Source organism: Ornithorhynchus anatinus, chromosome 9 (assembly GCF_004115215.2).
Source record: "Ornithorhynchus anatinus isolate Pmale09 chromosome 9, mOrnAna1.pri.v4, whole genome shotgun sequence".
Taxonomy (NCBI): Eukaryota; Metazoa; Chordata; class Mammalia; order Monotremata; family Ornithorhynchidae; genus Ornithorhynchus; species Ornithorhynchus anatinus.
This window is the reverse complement of record NC_041736.1, coordinates 14,817,898-14,843,595: the sequence shown is the minus strand read 5'-3', so window position 1 is coordinate 14,843,595 and position 25,698 is coordinate 14,817,898. Positions and strand designations below refer to the sequence as shown.

At 39.9% G+C, this 25,698-nt stretch overlaps 1 protein-coding gene across 11 annotated transcripts in view; it reads right to left on the bottom strand.

Annotated features, from left to right (window-relative positions):
• Positions 1–25,698, bottom strand: part of B3GALT1 (beta-1,3-galactosyltransferase 1) — a 331,813-nt gene that overhangs the window by 41,381 nt on the left and 264,734 nt on the right. For 10 of the 11 annotated variants that reach the window (XR_005660357.1, XM_007671187.3, XM_029072023.2 and 7 more), the window contains one exon: positions 4,473–4,634. The exons of the other annotated variant lie outside the window; for it this stretch is intronic. The gene's annotated coding sequence lies outside the window, so the exon portion shown is untranslated. The remainder of the gene's footprint in view (positions 1–4,472; positions 4,635–25,698) is intronic. 11 annotated transcript variants of the gene reach the window in all.

Genomic DNA, 25,698 nt, shown 5'->3' with positions numbered 1-25,698 from the left:
CTTGTGAGCAGAGAATGTGTCTAGCAATTCTTACACTCTCCCAAATGCTCAATACCATTGATTGATTCAATATTCAAAAACAGATCACAAAGAAAGTCAGTGTAAGGGATAAATAAAACTTTCCTGAATTTGATTTTTTTGGCGAAGACAAATGGAGGTAGAGTCCTTGTGTCAAGTACACATTTATTTTCCACCTGTCTAATGTCTTTTTCTCTACTCTGAAGGGAGTTTTACTGAGCAGAGTTTTTTTGGAACATTGACACCCGATAAAAAGGTTAGATGTGCAAGAACTCCAATAGAACAAGTCCCAGCCCCTTTTGCTAATAATTCATTATCATTGAATTGCTTGATTCACTTCTTGATTAGATACTAAAACATTATAGGAGTTCCCTTTGATCTAGGTTAATCCTATTGGTATGAATGATTGATTCGTTTTAATAATAATAACTGTGATATTTGTAAAGTGCTTACTGTGTGTCAGGCACTGTACTAAGCACTGGGGTGAATATAAGCAAATTGCGTTGGACAGAGTCCCTCGTGGGGTTCATAGTCTCAATCCCCATTTTACAGATGAGGAAAGTGAGGCACAGAGAAGTGAAGTGGCTTGCCCAAGGTCATTCAGCAGACAAGTGGCAGAGCTGAGATGAAAACCCACAACTTTCTGACTCCCAGACCTATGCTCTCTTCACTACACCATGCTGCTTCTGTCCATAATACTGTAGACCACGATATCCCTATAGTCAGAGATTGCCAAGGTGGTATCTACCCCCTGTAAGTCAATAGGACAGTCAATGGGAACACGTGATGGGAACTTTGGTGAACCCAGAAAGAAGCAGCCTGACAGGAGGTCACTCTCACAATCTTCAAAGGCTTATTAAAATTATATTCTCTTCCAAGAAACCGTCCCCGACAAAGCACTCATTTTCCCTATTCACTCTTTCTTCTGTGCTGCCCTTGCACTTGGATTGTACCTTTAATCACCCCACTCTCAGCCCCATGGCGCTACATGAAAATTATATTTCATAATTTATTCTAATACCTGTCTTCCTCTCTAGATTGTAAGCTCCCTTTGGGCAGAAGAGAATGTGTCTACCAACTGTTACACTGTACTCTCTCAAGCACTTAGTACATAGTAAGTGCTCAATAAATACTATCGACTGATCACCTCCTGGCTGGATTACTGTGATTCCCAACCTCAAGTCTCTCTCCCTTCCTCAGTTCATTGAATAAATAGCTGGAAGAATTATCTTTTCTTCTTATCTTTTCAAAATCTAATTCAGAATATACTCTCCAAGGCTTTCCAATCAACCAATTGATAGTATTTAAGCTCTTTGTGGACAGGGACTGTGTTTACCAACTCTGTTGCACTATACCCTTCCAAGTGCTTAGATGGTGCTCTGCACTCCGTAAGTGCTCAATATATGCTACTGACTGATTGTTTGAAAAACTGCTGCGTGTAAAACATAATACTAAGCACTTGGGAGAGCAAAAACAGAGTGAGTAGATATGCCCTCAATGGGTTTACAGTCTAGCAAGGGAGAACACACTTTACTACAGATAGAAGAGAGGGAAAGGGGATTGGTACTTGAGTACTTGAGAATTAGGTATGTAAAATTATACCAAGTGCTACAGAAACTTGAGGATGCTTACCAAACCTAAGTCCTTGGGTTGCAAGGACTGAAATGACAGTTAGGGGATAAGAACTGGGGAGATTAGAAATTAATCAGCAGAGCCCTCCTGGAGGAGAAGTGATTTCAGAGAGGCTCCATTTTACCCTTTCTCACTCTTCTCCTATACAACTTAGGTCACAGCCTTCACACCTCCCAAGCTAACCTTTTAATACCACTTTTCTCATGACAGTCCGAGTTCTGACCCACTGTCTGTTCCTTTCTTCCCACTGGGAACAGCCTCCCCTTTCAAGTTCCCCAAGATATTACTCTGTCCCACCTTCAAAGTTCTCCTAAAAATTTGTCTCTACCAAGAGGCAATCCCTGACTAATCCCCTACCTTTCTGGTCGTTGCTACCCCATCAGCCATCTAGTTCCTGAATGTTTACAGCTGCTTATTTGGTTTCATTTTAAGTGGATTATTTGTGGTTTTTATTACTTATATCTATTCTCCTTTTTGCTTATTGTGCATTTAGGTATTTGTGCCTGCAGTACTGTTTAGTTGCATGCACTAAAAAGAGAAACACAGTCCTTGCCTGCAAAGACTTTATAATCTAATGGGTAAGAAAGGCGGCTGCAAACGATGCATATAGCTTATCCTAGTGGGCAGTCTTCTCAGACTGCTTCTCAACCTTTCTCTCTGAAATCCTCTCTGCACAAAGCAGGCAAAAATACATTCTGTAAATGAAGATAGTGATTCTGTTTCTTGACCCCAAGGAGCTTATAGTCCCATAACAAACTATGAAAGAATTAAAGGGTGCATTCTCTATATATTTAAATGGCACCTATAATGGCATTGAAAATCGATGCTTTTAATACCATGTAAATTGTGGGAATAAAGGGGAGACAAAGTAGTACTATTACATTAAAACTCATTAAAACCATGAAGGTTTTAAGGTTGCTTTGAAGCTTGAAGGTATTCCATATTGATAATGGTCTGCCGTCCATCTCTAGTTAATCCATTGGTTAAGTCATTTGGAATTTGGTTATTTGTTTGATCCCATCAAAGGTGGGCGAGTTAAGGGAGAATTCTCTATTCCCCATGGGTTCACTCTCACCTCAGGGGTCAACTGTGAACATTAATTATTTCAAGACCATCCATGGAGATATGAGTTAGTACTAATATAACAACAACAGTCTGCAACATTTCCTTTAAATCTGCTGCAGGGCAAAAACAGGCTGCGGTAATATCAATGGATCTATAGCAGTGGTGTCAGGACTAAAGTCAAGGAAGTAGCTTAGTAGTCAAATCCCAGGAGGGATGAGTCAGCCCATCTGTCCTTCCAAGGAAGATAAACCATGTACCCCGCACTTTCCTTTGTGCTGAGAGGGTTAAGGTTTTGTTCAAAAAAGCCTCTTGTACCAAAGGCCCATTCTGCGTGCCTGAGAATTGAAGATTCCATGATGTTTTTCTAAGAGCAGGGGATTGTCCTTGAGTCCCTGACCCACGTTTTAGAAGTCACAGACAAAGAACTCAACAACCACAAATGCCTCAAATTCACACCCAAATGCAATCACAAAAACCTCTGCTTGACAATTCAGGGTCCTCACATCACTGCGACCCTTTGCCTTAAATGCACCTCGATAATGTCTGAAAGGTTGAAGGTGAAAAGGAAACGGGGAAGCAGTAGGCTTACTTTATTGTATTAAAAATCTTAGTCAGGATCTTAGGATCTTAGAAAGAATAAATGTGACGTTGAAATCTTGAGAGAGAGATCAATGAAATCAAGGGTATTTAAAGATAATCAGCCTTCCTAAATGAACACCTCAAATGAAGGCATAACTGTGGCTGGGGAATGTAGGGAGCTTCAACAGCTGCCACTGAAACATTTGGAGAAAACAACATAATTTAAAGGGCAAAGGGATAGCCCTGGAGGAAACTTTCCAGAATTCATCAGTTTAAAGATCGCAGTGCTGCCCATTAGTTAAAATAAGTTTATCTCTGAGAACACTGGTTGAAACTGAAATAAGAAATGATTCAAGTGACCTGTAGAACAAGGTTATTCAAATAAAGACAAGGTGTTATTCAGGAATCAATTAGATGTGGCTCTGGAGAAACTGAATTTTGAGAGGAAACAGTCTCAGGGCACTGAAACCTTTCCTTTTTGTTTCCTAGTATTTCATCTTAAGTGGTGATAGGACAGGCTACAACTGAAATCAGTCACAGGTTTCATGGACAGCTGTCTAAATAAATTAAGAGAAAAATCATATTTCTTAGAAATTCAAAACCTTTCTTTGGATCTTGAAGGAAGAATGCATTCCAAACACATTTTATATTCCCACGGCTAAAAATTAACCAAAAACTGAACTTTGTGGCTCTGATTAATATCCCTTATATTATCTATGAGATTAATATAGCAAGAATGCAGGTAGCTATGAGAAGCTCCCAAGTAAGAACATCAGTTTCTGAACCAGCACTTAAAACTGTGCTTGACACATAGTAAGCACTTAACAGATACCATTGTTATTATTATTATTATTATCAATCAACTTCCAGGACCGGGGAGAGATAGCAGGGGGCGCTTCAAGAGGGTTGGCAGGAAGCACTATTGGAAGGGTTGTTGATGGGGCCTGGGAAGAGGCTAGGTAACAGGCCAGTTTGATTTCCCTAGGCCAGATCCCTCTTGCTTCCTCTCCCATTGCTCTCTTAGGGGTTCTTGCCATCACCATCTTAACTGCCTCTGGCTCCATCCCTACCCTACACCATTTGATGGGGGCACTCAGAGTAGTCAATTTGGAAGGCCAGACCTGAATTTGGATTTTAGAGATGACTGCTTGCCAAGGACCATGGGAAGGCACTCTCACCTGGTTTGCCGAGTGGGTAACGTTGCTCTTTCTTCTCTAGTCGTGGGCAACGCATCAGGTATTGTCAATGGAATCTACACTTCTGAAGTGGAAAGTGGCCCTTGGAGAACTGCAAGCAGGGAGAGTGCTGGAGAATCATGCTGGTTAGCTCAGTGTGGAATCCTAAAGGGAAAGCAATATGAGGAGCAACCTTTAGGAAGTTCGAGATTACTGCTAGGGAACTTGTTTTTTTATGAGAGTGAGAGAGAGAGAGAGACATCATTTTGGGTGGCAAAGCAATTCTAAACAAACTAACAATGTGTTAATGATCTCCTCAGCAGTCAATTGTAGAACAATCCTCAGCTCAGCAGCAAAACCCAAACTGGAGTCCCAAAGTGAACAATCGAAAATATTGGCTTGATAATTTACCGCAATCATCTACAAACTCTTCTCATCTCTGCTAGTCTAGCTACACCTCTATTCTTAGCTGAAGGAATGCATGGCCAGCTAATTCTCAGAATGCAAAAGGCCTTTTCTTTTTCTCTTCCAAAGGTTATTGCATTTAATAGATTAATAGTTTAATGCTGAGAGATGAGTTTCCATAATGGCAGCTTTTGAGGATTTAGACAGATGTAGCATGTTTTTGTAAATATGATGCTTTGGAATTTTCTTGACATTGAGCACTTTTTATATGTGCTTCTGGAATTTGATAGCGCAGATGGAAAATTTACGACCCAAGTGGACTATACAAATAAAATTAAGAGGAAATAGTAACTGGATCAGAGCTAGGGTAGCACTTAAAAACAAGTAATATATATATTTTATTTTCCCCAGCAATTGGTCCACCCTTGTAAATAGCCATCTGCCCACTTGCTTGCACAATTAAGGAACGGTATACTAGGGCTTAATAGTGGTTCTAAAGGACTCGGGAAGATGGATTCTTTAGGCCTTTTCTTTCTTCAGTCCCTACCAGAAATTTGTACATTGTTGAAAGAACTTTTCATTCATATACATATCATTTATGATGATTTAATTTGCTGTATTTATTTGCTAATGGACAGCTTGAAGACAGGGTAGGCTGGTAAAGTTACTGTTGCCTGTCTGCAAGTCTATTTATGTTTTGAAAAATATAGCCTTTCTATCAGTGAAGTCATTTGAACTGTGAATCTGAATCACATTGAAAATTTCAAGGGTTTTTCACAAAACCAAGATTGGCCTGCTGAAAGAACTTGCTCTACAAAACCTTATTTGAGTCAAACCCTACACAGCTGGATATAAATCACCTCCAATTTAAAGTTGTGGGCCATTAGGAAGCAAGGAGGAGGTGACAAATGATCTAATTAGTTAATGATCTTAGGACAGGAAACATACACATCTCACTGCTTTTCTTATTCACCGATTCACCGATTCATTTCTGAGGTCCAGCTACCCCAGTGTATGGTGTACAGAATGATGTATGATTTATAATCTGTTTGGGGACATGTTTCTTTGCCTTATGAACTGAATAACATCTTAAAGTGGAAATAAGGAAAAACTTTAGAAAAGGAAGAATTTTTTAACACAGGCAACAGAGAAAGGTTATGGAATATCTTTGTCTACAGAGATATTTCTTTATCAGGAATGCATGGGGAAGCAGCATGGTCTGTTGGAAAGAGCATGGGCCTGGGAGTCAGACCACCTGGGTTCTAATCTTGGGTCTGCCACTTGCTAGCTGTGTGACCTTGGGCAAATCACTAAACTTCTCTGTTCCTCAGTTCCCTCATCTGTAAAATGGGGATTCCATACCTGTTCTCTCCCCCCCCCCCGCCACCCCCCATTAGACTGTGAACAGGGACTGTATGCGACCTGATTACCTTGTACCACCTCAGTGTGTTAGAATAGTGCTTGGCACATAATAAGCCATAACTAATTAATAACTGCCATTATTATTAATTTTTAGGTTGTTCTGCCTAAAGACAGAGAGGATGGAGGTGGCTTCTCAAAGTGCCTTTCTAACCTGGGATTCCCTAAAAATGAATTTCTGCAGTATGCCAGGGGATGGTTGGCTGACATTGCGGCTTCACAGAAATCAACAACTCTGCTGTTTGATTTTAAGGTGAGTTTCAGATGTCCGCGTTGTAAAAGGGAAAGATAAAAATTGCCAAATGACATTTATTAAAAGTTACCTTGGATATTTCCTGGGAATCTTAAAGGAATGTGAAATAAATTGTAAAGTACCATGATGTTCTGCCACATCATGTGTGTTTAATGAGAAGAAAAAGAAAAGAATTCAGGATAAGAATGTCATGCAGAGTATGAATTGTTTTTCCTAATAAAGACTCTAAGTTGAGACTGAAGCAAAATGTGAGGCAAGCTTTGAGGGTGCTAAATGGAGGTTATAAAAAGCTTCATGAAGACAATGCAGTGGGTCCAAGCTAAGAAAGAGACAAATTAAGAAGTTATATTACTATTGGTTGTCAAACCACCCATGAATTTGAGAAATCTACACACTCGAGAACATGCAGTTATTTTCCCTGAGCTAAGTTCCTGTTTACGGAGGGAAAGGGAATCAACAAGTCAGTATATCTAGCTGGGTACTGGAACAGAAAATGTATGGCATTTTGCACAAGGGAGTTTTCTCTCATTTGGAAAAAGAACATATTCATTCCAGTGAGGCATTCCAGTCAGAACTTTCCCTCCTCCCTCAGCTTTTCATTCACTTGAATTATCCAGTTTGTACGGATGGACAGCAGGGGAATTCCAGAACCTGATCAAAGGAACTGGATTTACATAGAAATGATTCTCAATTGGCCCTCCTGCCTCTCAGCTGAATTTCAGTACTGTGGCAATTATGGAAACACCACTAAGATGCATACTGTAGGAAAAAAAAAAGCCATCAGCCCTCAGCAGAGAAGAAAAGTACAATTATTGTATACAAAGCCTGCAGAATCAGAAACCTCAGTAGGACATATATGGACCTGCATAGCTCAGAGTGATGATCAGTGACTTGCTGTTTTCTCTATCTCATCAAAGCCTGGCACTCAAAGGCCATCCCGCTCCAGTCTTTAGTATTTGTCTAAGCTGCACAAGGCGTAAATGTAACTCCACTAAAAAGAAGAAAAACTAGTCAATTGATAAAACACTTAGACTGGTTGCTGATGGCATAAGGAGCCTCAAATTGTAATGCCAGTTGCCAACTGAGGAAACAAAATTCCCATTGGGTTGATCTGGTTCAGTAGTTAAATTCCAGGCATTTGATTTGGGGTATTTGCTGATTCAAAACTAAAGGAAAAGTACCACATTTTCTCACATAAATGCCTCACTTGTTTGGCATAATTTTTTTTAACAAATGGAAGGACTATTACATGAGGTCATATAAAATTTGAATCTAGCAATAAGGGAAGAAAGAAGAAAAAAAAAGAGGAAGAGAAAGACAAGAGGGCACTTGAAACAGCATCTCTCACTTCTATTGCACTCTCTCATGGGTTGCGGGTAGTAGTCACTCAGTGCATTAACAACCACCTCTCTCTTCTGCCCCTTTAACAGAAAAAACTGTCCCTTCCTGATGTAAGCCCATCTGCTGCCTTATAGTGTTCTGATCCTTCTCTTCTTCCTACCTCATCACTGCTTAAAATTATGTTGTACAAAAAAATCTTTTATTCCCTCCTCAAAAATTGGGGTGGGGAAATTATGCAATGTCGGCATTTGTGAGACTAAATATGGTATGGTGAGCTGGAGAACTTAATACATTTAGTACCTATGTATAGAATGGCAATACATAAAATCTGGAGATTTATCAGTGATGGCTTGGAGAGGAATGGCTGTCTTTCCTTCTACGCTGTTCCCTCCTCAAGACTGTAAGCTTGTTGTGAGCAGGAAATCTATCAACTATATTGGAAACTCCCAAGCTCTTAGTACAATGCTCTGCACACAGTAAGTGCTCAATAAATACCAGGGATTAACTGATCACCACAGTTGGAAATGCCCCTGAGCTAATGCCTCACATGGTCTCTCTGGTGTGGAACACTGACAGGTAGCTTTTTGGCTGTAGGGAGGAACTTGGAGCTGAATTGACAGAGAACTGCAAAAGGTAACATGCCTCACTGCTGTTGGGAATCAGAGGCAGGGCCAGATCTCAGGTATTATCTGGTCATCCAGGTCCCACTGGGACCCCCAAAACATTTTTCTACCCTTTTCTGCTAAAAGCAGTGGTGACAGCACATAACTTGAGAGTGAGTTGTGCAGGTCTGTTAAAAGTAACAATAATAATAATAACTGAGTCCTCGGTTTAAAGATGAAAACTGGGTTGACAAGTAGGGAAGAAGGGGACTGGGGTTATGGGTGGAGGGGGACAAGTTTGGGATACTTCATGATCAAGAAGAGAATAGTAGAGGAGAGGGATGAGAGGTGAGCACAGTGGGTGTGATCTACTTCCTTCCTTCCTGTAAGGGCTCGAGGCATCATGTTAGGCTGCTTCTGAAATGGATAAGAAGCAGTGTGGCTTAGTGGAAAGAGCACAGATTTGGGAGTCAGAGGTCGTGGGTTCTAATCCCAGCTCCACCACTTGCCTGCTGTGTGATCTTGGGCAAGTCACCTAACTTCTCTGTGCCTAAATTTACATCATCTGTAAAATGGGGATTAAGACTGTGAGCCCCACATGGATCAACCTGATCACCTTGTATCCCCCCCAGTGCTTAGAACAGTGCTTCACACATAGTAAGCGCTTAACAAATGCCATAATTACTATTATTATTATACCTGACTAATTTTATTTACATCTATGGGAAAATGTATCCTACAATGCAATGGTTCACACTATGCTTATATTTTTGAGTTCCTTAGGGCTAACAGCTATGCAGGGGGCAACAGGACAAATTCATATAAAAGACATGCAGAAAAAGTTGACATTGACTCTTTTGGCTTGGAATTGGAATGCTATACTTAGGAAAATTGTACTCAATTTCACTGAGTTATGCCTCCTGAATGCATTTTTCACACCAATTATTTCAGTCCAATATTATCTATTTTTTTCCCCAAATTAAATCTACCATCCACATTTCTAAGGGTCCAGGATGCTTTGTTCAGCCTACTCAATATGCAGAATTATCAGCTGGGCTTTGTGCCATTCTTTATTACATTAAGATCCTTTGATGTGCAGGCAGCATGCTCCCGCAGGGAAGATCAAGGTCAGCGGAAAGGGACTAGAGTAAAATACTCATGTTTCATTTTTCTATTTTATTTTTGTCGTGGTTTAAAGCCTCACATTTTAACTGAAAAGAAATGGTTTAGTTTTCCATTTTATCTAAAGATAACAACCAGTCACCTCTAAAGATGTGTGTAGAGTTTTTCCGCATTCTATTAAAAACATTATCTGATAAGACGCTTCCAGATGCTTGTTGTTTTTCCAGTCATCGGCTGAGTGGTAAGTAGGACCCGCTACAAAGGGTAGTCATGACACAGAAGGAAACTTGGCAAATAAGTTGCTTGAATTTCAGAAATTAAACCACTGTATCTGGCCATCAGACAGATTGTTGATATGATCAACATCTGACATTTAAGTGATTTCTCATCTAAAGAAACACTGGAAACTCTCATGGCATTAGCTCCAAGAACTCACTGCAGTTGCAGCCCCCAAGATACTGTCCCTCAAAGCAGTCCATCTGTTCCCTTTATTAAAACCTTCTAGTTCAGCTCCAAAGCACCAATCAGCTTACCTTCTATCCCACCTAATAATGGTTTTGCTTGCAATGAGAAAATGAAAATTGAGAAAAGAGCCACAAATCAGGGAAAGTGTGTGTATACCCTTTGAAAGGCATTTTCTCCAGAAAAACTGCAATAAATACAAAAGGTCTTGTGAAATATACTACCATTAAAGTAAAAAATGGCTCTTTCTTGAGGGGCTAAATGCAAGCTTTAGAACTGCACACTACTCAATGGGGTCTTGACATGTGAAGGTGCAAGAGTGTGAATAGGTCATTAAAAGTGTACTTTAGAAGAAAAAATGTATTCTGGGGAGGATCTGGGATAAATGAACTCGATGTGCTCTCATTTATGAGGCTTTTGCTCATAAAGTTAAAGCCAAGAGCCGAAAGTTACAGGATTGCCCAAGGCTCAAGAGGAGTCTAACTGCCAGCAACAGGTCAGGATGATTTTTTTTGTGAGTTGCTGTTAGCTAGTGACTTGATGAGACTATATGAAAACAGAAATAATGGAATATCCATCTGCTGCTTATCTTCCTGGACTCCTTAAATGAGCAAAATAACAATGGTCACCTATCGAAAAAAACTTAATTATGTATCAAAATCAAGAGAAACAGAATATTTGGAGACATTTACTACATTTGGAAAAATCAGATACCCCACTAATCAGAATTTTACTGTTGAACACTAACATTAATGAAAATTTTCATTAATTGTATAACTTGAAAACCAAGAACTGTCAAAGCTCTGAGGTGGCAATCCAACTTTGCTACTGAGAGCAGAAAATCCAGTTGCTTTTCTAGGTCCATACATCATTCTTGAAAGGGAGAAGTATCTACTCCATTATACCTACAAAAAGGTCTATCTAAAGTGAACCTCCCATTTATGGAGTGCCACTACACTAAAAATATAATAGCAATGTCCTATGAAGCTATGAAAATGAGGAATTTTCAGCAAGATAAGTGTAAAATTGCTGAAACTATTTTATTATAGACAGTTTAAACCAATATGTAGCTCTTGATGTTCTTATCTCGAAAGAAACATTGGGGATAATAGAAGGAACACCCATGATTATCAGGATAGATGTCAATGAGAGCTACCAGCACAGAACAAGCTGGTCAACCTTCCCGCTGAAGACTTCGTCATTCTTGTGCTTTCACCAGATTACTCCTCTGCTGTTTATTTACATTCATTCCAATGCTCTGTTAAATGTTACATTTTAGCCAATTTATGTTACTTTGTCTCCCTCAAATCGTGAAGGCAAAAATTTACACTGGATAGGGGAAAAAAACTGCCTTTCACTTCTGTTTGGGGCCCAATAGGATTCACACACAATAGGATTCAATCGGCATCATGGATAAGAATAATGAGGTAGCATTTCAAGGTTTTCCATCTCCCAGCTCTCCCTTGCTGATTCTCTTTGGGTGTCAAAGAACTGTCCTGAGAGATCAGTTCCCACTTAGAAGAAGCTGTTAAAACTGAGCTCATTCAGGGCAGGGTCAGACCAGCTACGGTGCAGCTAAGGCAATGGCTGCCTATTTGTGGAGGTTGGCTCTGTTTCGAGTATTCACTGGCTGCTGACCAACTGACCTGGCAAGGCTGAGGGCAAGGAGTCATTATCCTCTTCACTCAAAATCAGCTGGTTAGATACCCCAGGAGCCCTCGAAGACAGCTGCTTCTCCCCTTAGACTTCTGTGTAATATCATAGTACAGTATTTTTTATAAGCTTTGTAGAGAGTTTGCTGCTCCACACTGCTAGAAGTGAAAACTGTAGCCAATTCCATTTGACATTAGCTAATATGGTGAGTTAATTTAAAAGCCTGTAAATTCTCTCCTAAAAATGCTGTCGGGATGAATTATTTTAGGTTCAATATCATGTTATAGTTTTAGTGTGACATTCAGTTTTTTCGCTTTGGAGGATAAGACATTTTCATCCGTTAGATGATCTGCGAGGAAAATAGGATGTAGGATGGTGGTATTTATTGTCGGCTGTGTGACCTTGAGCAAGTCACTTCACTTCTCTGGGCCTCAGTCACCTCATCTGTAAAATGGGGAATTAAGACTGAAAGCCATGTGGGACAGGGATTGTGTCCAACCTGATTAGCTTGTATCTACTCAGTGTTTAAAATAATGTTTGACACATAGTAAGCACTTAATAAATATCTTAAAAAATAGATTATCTCACCTGCCTTCAGTAGCCACTGATTAATTACTTTGCTAGAAACCTCCAGACTATGACAGAAAAGGCCATTACATGTCAGAGTGTCCCAGGTAAACACTAGCTCTGGATGTATGTACGGTTTGTTCCCTACTTTTGGTGTGTGGTCATGGTCCTAGTGAATTCATTGTTTAGGATGATGGGGCATAGATTTAAAGTGAAAAAAATGCAGAGAGCCAGCACTTTTATCCTTAAATATCACTTTCCATGATGTCTGAAATTAGTAATTCTCAGTGCAGTATAAAAGTAAAACCTGTTTGGTTAGGGGTCATATACACCGTTCAAGTTTTATAGTATAATTAGATTGGCTTTTAACATTTGCTCTGAAGTTTTTCCAATTCTTCATTGACGACCAATGTTTTCACAGACTGGACAATATGTTAATCTCTGCAAGCATCAGACAAGAGGTTCTAGACATCACAAATAAAATCACAGACTGCATTCTGAGTGCTACAAGATTTCATTATAATTAAAATCAGAATTAAGGATTTGGGGATTGAACATTGTAATTTATAATTCATTCAATTGTTCAGAATGTTTTCTTTTTGATGGACAAACTTTTACCAAGTGTTATAATGTTAAAAATCTCAAGTGTTTTGTGTTTTTCCTAAAGTTCTGAAAGTGACTGATGTTTGAGAATCCTGGCTTTTATGAAATTTCTTCAACTGTGCTTCAGTTAGAGCCAAAGATGTCCTTATATGGGAATAAAGACAGAGTAGTTTAATTAATCAATTGCATTTATTGAGCACTTACTGTGTGCAGAGCACTGTGCTAAATGCTTGGGAGAGTACAATATAATGAAATTGATAGACATTTCCATATTGCAAAGGAAGACTTGTACTTCCTTAATTTTCATGTCTTAAGAAAATGGTCATGGAATTGAAGGGCAAAACTCAGTCTTGTAAGCTTGTTATGGGCAGGGTACTTATCTATTAATTCTGTCGAATTGTACTCTGCCAAGTGCTTTAGTACAATGCTCTGCATTCAATAAATACTAGTGACTGATTGACAAAAGTGCCTGTTTTTGCATGAATTGTGCCAGAAACCCAAAATCATAAACCCAGAAAGAAACTGGAGAGGCAGAATTAGACCTTAGCCAGTTCACATAAAAGACACTATTGTATGTTTAAAGGCCTTCAGAAAAGGTGATTCCATAATCTCCTTTGGTAATCCAATCCATCACTTAATCATTACTGTCAAGAAATACTTCTCTTTTGCTTCAATTTCTTTTTATTCTATTCTCAGCAGAGATGGAGAAAAGAAGATCTTGAATAAAAAAATTTTTCATAACATGAAGACGAATATAGAATTATTGTTTACTAAATCCCAGAACACTAGAGTGAAGGGGCAAACAAACAAAAGGAAACACTTCTTCACCAAGCAAGTGGTTAGCACAGGTGATTTCTTACTACAGTAAGGTGTACAGATAGAGAACAGAGAATCAGCACGGCCTAATGGAAAGAGCATGGGCCTGGAAGTCAGGGGAACTGGGTCCTAATCCTAGTTCTACCACTTATCTGCTATGTGATCTTGTGCAAATCACTTATCTGTGCCTCTGTTTCTGCATCTATAAAATGGGGATCAAAAATCTGCCCAGCTTCTCCCTTAGCCAGTGAGCCCCATATGGGACAGGGACTGTGTCCGACTTGATTAGCTTGCTAGTCCCCCATTCTTCCCTTGTATTAGGACCACTACTCACCAATTTTCCATGTCCCTGACTGTTGGTTCCCTCCTTTATCCTCATCACCACTCTATCATCTGGTTCCTCAACTGTCCCTTCCTCTGGATTTCTTCTCTTGAGTAAAACACAAATACTCCCTTTCTCCCCTCTTTCAAACAAAAATGTTAGGCAATTACCATCATCATTACCATAAATAGTATTGACTGAGTACTTGCTATGTGCAGAGCACTTTACTAAGCACTTGGGAAGGTACATTTCTTAACATGACTGTTAGGCTTTTTTTCTCTGGTGTGTGTGTAACAGGGAGAAAGTGAGTATGTGGAAAGGGGGAAGGATTAAAATGAGAATTACAGGAGGGGTCACTTGAGAACTACTATAAAGGAAACTTTATAAAACATTCAATTTGTTTAGATAGAAATAAAATGGATTTTGTTGGGAGCAATGGCAGTTCTGACTATAAACGGCAGGGTTATGATCGTGGTGCTCAAAACACATACAGTGCTCTGCATCCAGTAAGTGCTCAATAAAAATGATTGAATGAATGAATGGAAACAGAAGTTCATAGGTAATCAGTTATTTTACCTCCTGATTTAGCTTTAATTTGGTTTTGTAAAAGCCTGCTGTTTTCAATTGGGAAAAGGAAAGGGTAAGCAAAGATTTATTTCCAAGGGGAAAAAGGAAGCCATCCTTTATTGCCTCTTTAATTTGTAAATGGAGGTTGGTGGGCCTCATTTTAGTTTCAGTCTTGACAAGAAAGCTGGGAACACATGAGAAGCATCTTACTCTGAGGTCATATTTGACTTTCTGGAGTTGGGGGACCATGATAAAAGTCAAAGTTTATCACATTAATATGCTCACATTCAAAGGTTTAAAAGGATTAAAGAGGATTTGTTCAACAAATCAGACACCACCGAGGTAATGACAAGCTGATATCTCAATAACAAGAAAAGGGAATAAGCATCCCCTTGAGAAGGAAGGCTGGCATACTTTCTTTTGGGGTCCTTTGACACAGAGTAAGTATTGGCCCCGTGGATGAACACATTTCTCAATGAAATTAAGGAGGTTGCTAAAAACTAGTAGTTTTAGAAACATCAAGTGTCAGGCAAATACTATGCAAAATGTCACAAAGGACTGAAAGTCTTGCTACCTTTATAATTTTTAAACTCCAATAGTAAACTGACAGAAGGAACTTTGTTCCTTTACTTTATCAACTAAATCCTTATGTTCCAATGTGTATGTTTCTTTATTACAAATACTAAATTTAACCAGAGCTATTTGAATGAAATATATATTCATTAGGTTCACTGCAAGATTTCCATTTATTCAGTGATAATAAAGTGAAAAAATAATTGAATTAGGCTGGTATTAAACACTAGTGAATTCATCCATATCTTAAAAAATGCTGGAAATATGTTCAGGAGGTTAGAAATAGATACCCATTCTCACCCAAAATGTGAGAAAAGGATAAAGATTTGAAAAATGTATATAAAAGCTGTCAAGCAATGAATTAGACTGTTAAATCATTTGTCAGATGCATTGACATTGAGGATACCGGTAGTCACCTGCCTTCAAATTCTATCCCTTGGGAAAATCCCACCTAAACGTCCATCTAGCAAAAGCTGGGCACACAGATTGTTTCTTCTTTTGGTTGATCATATCCATAGGAAGAGGGAGAGGGGCTTCTTAGGTAAAACTTGAAAAAGGCTCTAATTGTCTGACTGACATCAAAAACCAAGAGTATTTAATGAACACCTACGTGTGTAGAATATTGGACTAAGTCCTAGGGGGATTATAATAGTACTAAAGACATGATCCCTGTCCTCAAGGAGTTTACATTCTAGTGAGAAAAATAGTAGAAAGAGCAGCATGGCCTAGAGGAAAGAGCATGGGCCTGGGAGTCAGAGGACCTGGGTTCTAACTCTGACTCTGCCAGGTGCCTGCTGTGTGACCTTGGCACTTCCCTGTGCCTCAGTTTCCTCATCTCATAAATAGGAATTTTAAGCCTTTTCTCCTTCTTAGATTGTGATCCCAATGTGAGACAGGGATTGTGTTCAACCTGATTAACTTGTATCTACCATAGTGCTTGATACATAGTAAGTGCTTAATATAATAATAATAGTAATAGATGCTAAAATTAATTACAGATAGGAGAAAGTAATAGAGTATAAGGATAAGCAGTTAAATGCTATGGGTGTATGTGTGCATCCAAGTGCTTAGGTTGTTCAGAAGGTCTGAAAAATGGCAGCTGGGGGAGAAATAGGATTGGGAGATGAGAATGATCAGGCAAGGCCTCCTGAAGGATATCTGATTTCAAGACTGCTCAGAAATTGGGGAAAGTAGTGGCCTGCTGGATGTTAAGTGGGAGGATATTTCAGGTAGGAGACAGGATAGGGGCAAATGGTAAGCTGAGGGGAAATAGAGCAAGGTGCAGTGAGTAGTTTGGCTTGAAAGAAATATGTGCCAGTTGGGTGGAGTGAGAGAAGTAAGTAGATAAGTAGGGGGCTGATAATTCATTGAGTGCTTTAAAGGCAGTGGTCAGGAGTTTCTGCTTCATCTGCAAGGGAATGGACAACTACTGGAGATTTTTAAGGAGTGGGGAAATATGTGTAGAAAGGTCTTTTAGGTAAATGATAAAGGCACCAGAGTGGAGCATGGACTGGAGAAGGGAGAGACTGAAAGCAGGGAAATAAGTAAGGATGCTGATATAAGAGTCTAGACAGGATATGAAAAGTGCCTGTGCTAGCATCGTAGCAGTTTGGATGGGGATTAAGGGCTGGATTCTAGAAATTTGAGGAAGGACCAATGAGATTTATTAACACATTCAAGATTAGGGTGGAAATGGAGGGCGATATCAAGAGTAATGAATGGGTTTGAGAGACACAGTGATGTCAATGAGGACGAGTAAGTGTGGTGGAGGAGAGGATTTGGGAGGGAAGATGAGAATTTCAGTTTGGACATCCTGAGCTTGAGGTGTCAGCCGGACATTCATGTAGATATGTCCTGGAATGTGAGATTGCAGAGAAGGAGAAAGAAGTCCTGGGTACCCGAATAGATTGGGTGGGGGCGTTCATCCACATCTGCACAGAAGTGGTCATTGAAGCTGGGTCAATGAATGGACTTTCCAAGAGAGTGAACGCATATTGAGAAACCAAGACAACCTAGAATTGAGTTTGGAGGGGCACCACAGTTAGAGAGACGGAAGCAGAGGAAAAGCTGGTGGAGTAGACGAAGAAGGATCAGCCAGTGAGGAGGAGAATCGGGAGAGTAGAGTCAGCAAAAAAAAAAGCGGTTAAATACTGCTTCCAGGAAAATGGTCGAAGGCAGTCAAGAAGTTGAGGAGAACTGTGGTTCAAGTTATGGGAAAAGCCAATGCGGAGAGGTCTGCATTAAAACTCTGTCTCCAGGGCTTATTTGTGTAACCCAAGGAAAGTGCTGCTGTGCGTTGGTAGACACCTACACTGTAGGACTATGTTGGGAAGTGAACGAGATAACGGACCTAATCCAGTTATGAGGGAAAGAAGAAAATAGCTCAACTCCTCAGCAATTTCAGACTTCTATCTTGCCATGTGGAAAATGACCTGTACCCAAATAGCCAGATACTCCTGCCTGATCTCCAGACTCTTCCCAAATGCCAGTGCTTTGGGTTCTTTTGAGAAAGTTGTGATAGAACCCCAGGGGATTATGGTATAAAAATCACACAGCATAATGGAGTGGAAAATTTCATATCTTTTTCCTGAGGTGGATTCTAATTTATGTTAAATGTGTGCAGTCACATTTTATGTCCATGTCAAGTCTGATTTATGAACGCTAAAGGTGAAAACCATTAATAATTTTCTTTTAGTTTTCCAAGTGTAACTACCATTCTGTGCCACACACTTAAATGATATCGAATGGCTAAGCTGTATTGACAATACAGCAAGGTCAAGAAGGATCTCAATTGTCAGAAAAAAGAATATTTCTTCTCACCATGTAGGCACTGTCAAAATGAAAAAGCCGGGCTTGGACATGTAAGGAAGGTTAACCAATGAAAACCCAACAAGCAAAAACGTTTAATGGATCAAAGGCTGGCAAAACTTCCCTAAATTAATACAGTCATCAAGAATATTCTCAATTCTAGTACACTCACTTCTTCTATAATATGGGATTTATGTTCTTGTCTAATTTCTGTAGTTTGAAGACGGGGAGCAGGACCAATTTGAAACTTTTTGAGCCCTGTGCCAGGAAAATATGGGGGGCCCTTTTGAAAAACAAATCTACATTATTATATTCTAATAGTTCTGTGATTTGTACTTTTTAAAGCAGGGCAGGACTAGTTTTTATTTGAAGTTGAAAACATTTTGTCAAAAAAGTTAGAAGTGAGGTCTTTTATGATAATTTGAATTTAATATGAAAAATTGTAAAAATGAGAACAAATTTGGAGCCCCCCAGAAATGAGACTTCTGAGTGATTAGAGTTTGGCACTCCTCTATCATCAATGCTTGATTTGGAGGGAGGGAGGGGGAGAGAAAGAAATAAAAAGAAAGAAAGAACATGCACGAATAAACCTTTCCAGGGCAATCTGGACTCAAACTGAGGCAAATTGTAAGTACTTGGAAGTTAGCAGAAAATAAGCTGTCCAAACAGTTTATAATTGAAGCAATTACTCAATGGATGGCATTTACAGAGTGCTTACTGTGTGCAGACCATTGCACTGAGTGCTTGGGAGAGTTGGCAGACACGTTCTTGGCCCTCAAGGAGCTTATTTCATCTAACAATATCAGAATTTCAAAAGTCCACACCATTACCAATGGCCAAGCATGAACCATTCCCTAATACTCTGTCACCTACATTTTTTAGCAGGCAACAAGGATAAAGTGAGGTTTCCATGGCATTAACCTGATCTCCTCAATAAAAGTAACATCACAAAATTAACGTGATCAGAAATAGCAGGCATGTAGCCAATACTAACTTGAAATGAACTTCCCAGTTGCCAAAGCTTCATTCTTTCAAAGTGAACTGCAAAGCATACATGAGCAAAGCTCTACTGATCTTTAGTGACTTCAAAGCATATCTAAATAGGGCATTGGCCTGCTATTTGCATCTATGAGAATGCAACACCCATCGTAATTCAGACTAGTAAGAATTACTGGTAGATATAAACATTGAAAATTGCCATCTGTTTAAATTGCCCATGCATTTGCAGCTCTCTCAGATCTAAACAGTTTAAAAGAAATTACTGATAGGGCAAACTAGGAAAGTAGGTACCAAAGGTGACCACAGGGTTGCATTTATGGAATGGTCCTCTCGCTAACTCTATTCTTTCCAGAAGGACTATAATTTCACGCGCCTCATCCCTTCAACCATCCCTGCGTGAAGAGCTCTTTGATCAGAAGAGAACTTCAGTTGGAAAGGCCACTGAATTCTTAAGGAAAGCCAAACCTGTGGAATCCTAGAAAAAAATGCAGCTGTTAGTTGCTTGGTGAAGCATGACATATAAGGCTTCCATGTGCCCAGTAACAATTAGGTACTAGATTTATTTCTGCAGGATAAGATAAAATACTGCCATTAATATTCCAAAGACCAGTGCATCATGGCCAAGCTCTGCAAATGGTGCGTTAACTTGTTGCCCATCACAAATATATTCTGAACTGCATCACCTGTAGAAGGCCACCTTAGTCAATATTTAGAAAACACAATCGGTTGAGGGTTTTCATACCACTTGAAAATCTGGTGCTGGTCTCCCTTTGATTTGGGTTTTAGGAATGCTTGCTTATCTCAATGGATGCAAAAGTTGAGTTTTAATATGAAGCAGTGAGGAAAGTACAAGGCTAATTCAGCTGATTCTTAGCCCACAGGGGGTTCACAATCTATCGGAGAACCGGAAGTGGACACACAAGGAAAGTTTACAGGATGGGTTCAGCAAAGGCATTAAATCAACATCAGAAACACTGAGAGGAAAGGAAAAGTGGTGGTATTTGACGGAGGAAGGAAGTTGTCAGAACCTTCACTCCCCTTGCAGGGCAGTCCCAAGCTCAACAGGCCCACCATTCCCTACTTTCTAAATGTTTGTAACATGTGTTGCACTACTTCTGTAATGGGCCAGAGGCTGACCCAGGTGCTGTGGCTGGTGGAGGGGCACCTCTCTTCTGGGCACCAGGTTTCAGCGGGGATGAGGAGAACTATGTCTAAGAAGCCATCCTGACTGGTTTAATCCTGACTGTCAACTTGCCAGTGGATAGCTAGCTAGCTAGCTAAGTAGTAGATCAATAGACAGATAGCTAACTAGATAAAGAACTAGTTATATCCTAAAGGTGATGTGGGAAGTAAACACATTTATCAGCAGGCAATTCTTGAGTAGCATGTATATTCACAGGTGTGTGTCTTCTCACATACCAGATGTAGGCACAAAGTGAAACTGAAAATTCTCACATGTCTTGTGCATAATAATTAGTGCAGTCATACACCTCCATAACATCTCTGTACATATCATCTTGCACTCAATCAACTGTATCTATTGACCGCTCACTGTGTGCAGAGCACTGTACGAAGCTCTTGGGAGAGTAAAATATTATAGAGTGGGTAGACATATTCCCTGCCCAGAGAGCAGGGGAAACATACATTAATATAAATATATCAATTAAGGATATGTACATAGGTGATGTGGGGCTGAATGAGGGGAGAATAAAGGGAGCAAATCAGGGCAAAGCAGAAGGGAGCGGTAACAGAAGGAATAAGGACTTAGGGAAAGTCTCTTGGAGAAGATGTGCCTTCAACAACACCTTGAAGATGGAGAGAATAACTGTCTGTCAGACATGAAGTGGGAGGACGTTCCAAGCCAGAGGCAGGACATAGTCAAGAGGTCATCGGTGACATAGATAAGATCAAGATACAGTAAATAGGTTGGCATTGGAGGATTGAAGTGTGCAGGCTGGGTTGTAATAGGAGAGCATCTAGATGAGCTAGGAGGAAACAAGGTGATGGAGTGCTTTAAAGCCGTTGGTAAGAGGTTGGATGTAGATTCATATTTCTTTTCTCTTCTGTCAATTATTTGGTGTCTACCTCACTTACTAGACAATAGGGCAGGAATTGTGCTTGGAATTTTATTGTTTAAATAGAGTGCTAAGCAAAACAGGGGCTCAATAAAAACCACTGATTGTATGTTCAAAGTAATGACTCTATGAATAGTTCAGAGAGGTCAATTCTGGGCCCAGGGGATTGTAGCCCATCCAAATTGCTACTACTTTGAAATCAAAGCAGTTTAAAGGCCTGCTAAAGAGTCACCTCTTCCATCTTTCCTGACATGTCCATCCGTGGTACTTACTGAACATGTACTGTGGGCATAGCATTGTACTAAGTCTGTAGGAACTAGCAAAAAAAGTAGATACAATCCCTGACCTGAACAATTTTATAATCCCTCATCCTCCAGCTCAGACCATCCCCTTAGCCACTTCAGTATTCAAGAACCATCTTATTTATTTATCTGTTTATTTGCTATTGATTTACTTATTTCCTGGTGGATTGTTTTTATGTTTTCAATCTTCTATTAATACTGTAAGTTTGGAAAATTATACCTGCTGGTCTGTCCCATTAAACTGCAAATTCTCTGAGGGCAGGGGCCTTGCCTTCTGCTCTTGTATATTGCCTACTGGTCAGCCCAAAGAAGATGCTCATTTGATACAATTGATGATGATGATGGTGATGAGTATGATGATGGTTTAGGAAAGCAGTGAGGCTTAGTGGAATGAACATAGGTCTGGGAGTCAGAGGTCCTGGGTTCTATTCACAGCTCTGCCACTTGTCTTTTATGTGAGCCTGGGTAAAACATAACTTCTCTGTGCCTCAATTTCCTCATCTGTAAAATGGGGATTAAATCCTATTTCCTCCTATTTAGACTATGGGCCCCACTGGGGACGGACTATATCCTACCTGATTATCTTGTATCCACCCTAACAGTGCTTGACACACAGTAAGTCCTTAATAAAGCCATAATTAATTACTAATAACTTCAGGGAAGCAGTGTGGCCTATTGGAAAGGGTAGGGTTCAGAGGCAAGAGACCTGGATTCTCATAAATCCTGGATTCTAATCCTACCCCTGTCAATGACATGGGCAAGTTACTTTCTGTAACATGGGGATTAAGGCAGCTCCTCTCCCCTCCTCTTAGAATGGGAGCCCCACATGGGACAGGGAATGTGTCAATCTGATCACCTGGACCTAGCCTAGTGCTTAGGATGGTATTTAGGCAGAGGGAGACCCTGGATGCTCCCAGCCCTCACATTCTTAAATTTCTCAACATGGCTTATTTCATGACCTCTCACTGCTCTGCCATTTCCTTTCGAAAAGTTATGACCCATTCTATTACAGTTGATCACACCTATTTATACGATGTGCAGAATCATCAGCTCTGCTTCCTGGTTGAGACAAGTAGTCTGGGAAAAAAAAGTTCTAAATGTAAGGAGAGGGGTGTGCTCATAATGATGGAGGAAGTTAATGATCATATCCTCTTCAAATGAATTCCATTTTATTGGAGTGACGGATTTGAAGCTTGAAATAACCATGAGCTAGAGGAGCCTGCTGTGTCTCTGATTTCTGGGCTTTGGTTTCAGAGTCCCAAGGGATCTGTATAGCATCTCCTGAAGTCCAGTGTGCTGACTAGATCAGTTCCATAGTTCAGTAGCACTAAACTATATATTAGCAGTGGAACTCTCCTGTTCCTTCATTAAACACACAGCTAAAGAGAAAGATACAGCTGGGAGAAAACAAAAACAACAACTAAATAGCTCTCAGCAAGCTTTACACCTAGAAGAGTTGAAGGCAGCAGAAACTTTTCCTGTTATATTCCAGAAAAAATAACTCCCACTCTTTAGCGGAAAGTATCAGAGTGACTCAGAGTCAGGAGTTAGGTGGAGGTGGAAAGTGAATGTAATGGCGTGAGCACTGGGCCTCGAGAAAATAATGATGACATGATCTCTTTCGAAATAACAATTCTACCCTGCAGATCCTTCCCTACTTACCTTATGTTCCACACACAGCAGTGAATGGAGCCATTCTGCTGCTGCCCACTGAAATACTGTCAGAACGTTGACTAAAACTGTCCTAGAGACCCAACCACTGCAGCGTCTCCCAAAATGATAAGTCTCTACATAAAAGCATAATGATTACTTTTTGGTGGGAAAATGGCCATAAGTATCCTAAGAAAGAGATGTTTGTTCTCATGGACTCTCCTTCCTTTTTCTAATTCCTTTTACTTAACTCTCCAACTTTCTGAAGGGCCACAATAATCTCTATGCTCGATTGCCTCAAATTTTTCCCCCATTCCAAATTTTGACACTCCACATCGAGAATAATTTTTCTCAAGAATCATTTTTAATCATATTCCTTCCCCTTATTAGAAATCCTTCAGTAACTACCAATGTTATCAACTTAAAACTCCTGATCGTGTGCTTTAAAGACCTCCCTTCGTTGCACCCCATTTTCCTTCCTGCCAAAACAAGGATCTTCCTATTTTCTAAATATGCTGAAAATGCACTTCCACAAAGTCTCCCTAGCTTTGGTTGATCCGACTAGGGTTGACCCATACACCACTGACATCAAATGCCTCTCTCAGACACCTCCATAAATTTCAAGCTCTTGCTCTCTTTCTACAACTATGTGTGTATATATTTATGTTAATCTTGCCTCCCTCACTAACTTGGAAACTTCTTGGAAGGAAGGGCCACGTATTTTATTTCCTTGGTCATTCCTAGTACGTTGCCTTACACAAGTTAGAGTAACCTTCTGACTGCTTATATCATGTCTGTTTTGGGCATAGCATTGTTCAGGATTGAAAAGACACTTTTTCTATGAAGGGAATCCATGGTGAATGTATAGTTACCACCTACTTGGGCTTCCCCCAGTAGTTCAGGAAATTGTAGCATTCTTACAAAACCCACAGCAACCTTTATGGATGATAATCTGCTCCGCAAATTAAGGAGATATTTGGGCACTCTGGCTTCACAAGAGCCTATGCCCAAAACTTGTCTCAAACCTGCTCTGCTGATGTTCACAGATACGGGGGTAAAGAGTAACAATCATATTTAACAGTATGATGAAAAGTGGTTTTCTGCAAACTATTTCTGGTCACTGCTATTTCCACCTCTATTCTTTCTCTTGTTCAATCTCACCCATACTATCTAGTTAACACAGCCTGCAAGCATGGAAATGAAATGCAGGGGAATGAGAAATTGTGCTACTAAGAATGAACATTTTGAGCTTAAAGACTGATTCAGCACCAAAAGGGAAATCAGAAAGGAGAAGAGGTAGTTTCAAACTTTCAGGTTGACAGTGGAAGGATCAGCATAGTAATAGATGTCTTGTCTTCTCCACAAGGAGGTATCATAATTATTCACTGGCCTGAAAGAAGACTCTCACCTGCCTCATCCTAAACTGGTCAACTGCCAAATAGCTTCTATTTTCCCCTCAATAGAATTATAACCCCCCCCATGGGATTATATTTCATTTGCTACTTCTGGCCTCAGAAAAGCCAAAGGCACCTTAGTCCTCATTTGCTCGGGGCTGGAATAAGAAGATGCAAAGGATTTCTATCACTGTATCACAGTTTCCGCTTACAGTGCCTTCCCTGCCTCAGGTTCAATGCATCCAGTCCAAAAGTGCAGGCTCCACATGCCAATTGTCAGGTGGGAAGGAGCTGAAGCAATTTTGGCAGCTGGTATTTGGCACAAGAAGGGGGCAATTACCTGAAACTGACATGGTCATGTCTAGCCAGCTATTTGCTAAATGAATTTGAAATCAGATAAGCAGATGGTTGTTTTGGGGAATTCAGTTTTTTTTTCATAGGACCTTCAGGCAAATGCCAGCAATGTCACTGGTATCCAAGGTACCATTAAAAACATTCCCCGAGTCCTTCATCCCCAAGCCCTTTGGAATGCCACCTAGCCTTGGAGAAACAGTAAAGTGAATGACCATTTTAACTCAGATGTATCGGACAAAGCTGCTTCAGTGAAACAGAAACAAAGTCATTGCAACGCTATGTTGTCACTGGATAAAAGTCTCAGGGATTGAACATTCAGTTTACTCCTTATGTTTGAGCATCTCTGTGGCTTTACTGGGTCAGTTTTATAATGTCAGGAGAAAATTGTTCTGTAAATACACAACAATCTCTTCAATAACTGATGCTTTTTATACGGTGGCATGTCATCTTACTTGTTCATGTGAAAAATAAAAAGAAGGAATCATCGAGTACTTTATGGTGGGTGCCAGGATTGGAGCAGCAGGCTAAGGTGTTACACAAGAGGTAGTCAAGTGTGCACTGTTTTCATAATCTCCACAATTTCTTTGCCATTGATTCCTTGTAACGTGCAGTAGATCATTTGTGTAAAGTGTCTGTTTTACAACATGCTTAGCTAACCCTGAAGATCCAAAACAGACACTTGCAACTAATTATGGGTTTCTACATCAAATTTGAAATTATTGTTCTCGATCCCTTTCCATATAGAAAGCCGCACAGCTAAAGAATATTGTCAATTTTTGATTCATCATTCTGGGATGTTAGAATGTTCAGTTAGTCGTGGAATGAAGATGAAAAATGTACTCCCAACTTACATTTTCTCAAACAGTTTCCAAAATTGCCTGAGATTCTTGACACTCTCAGCAAGACTGTCCTTGGCACTTAATGTTCATATAGTTTCTCTGA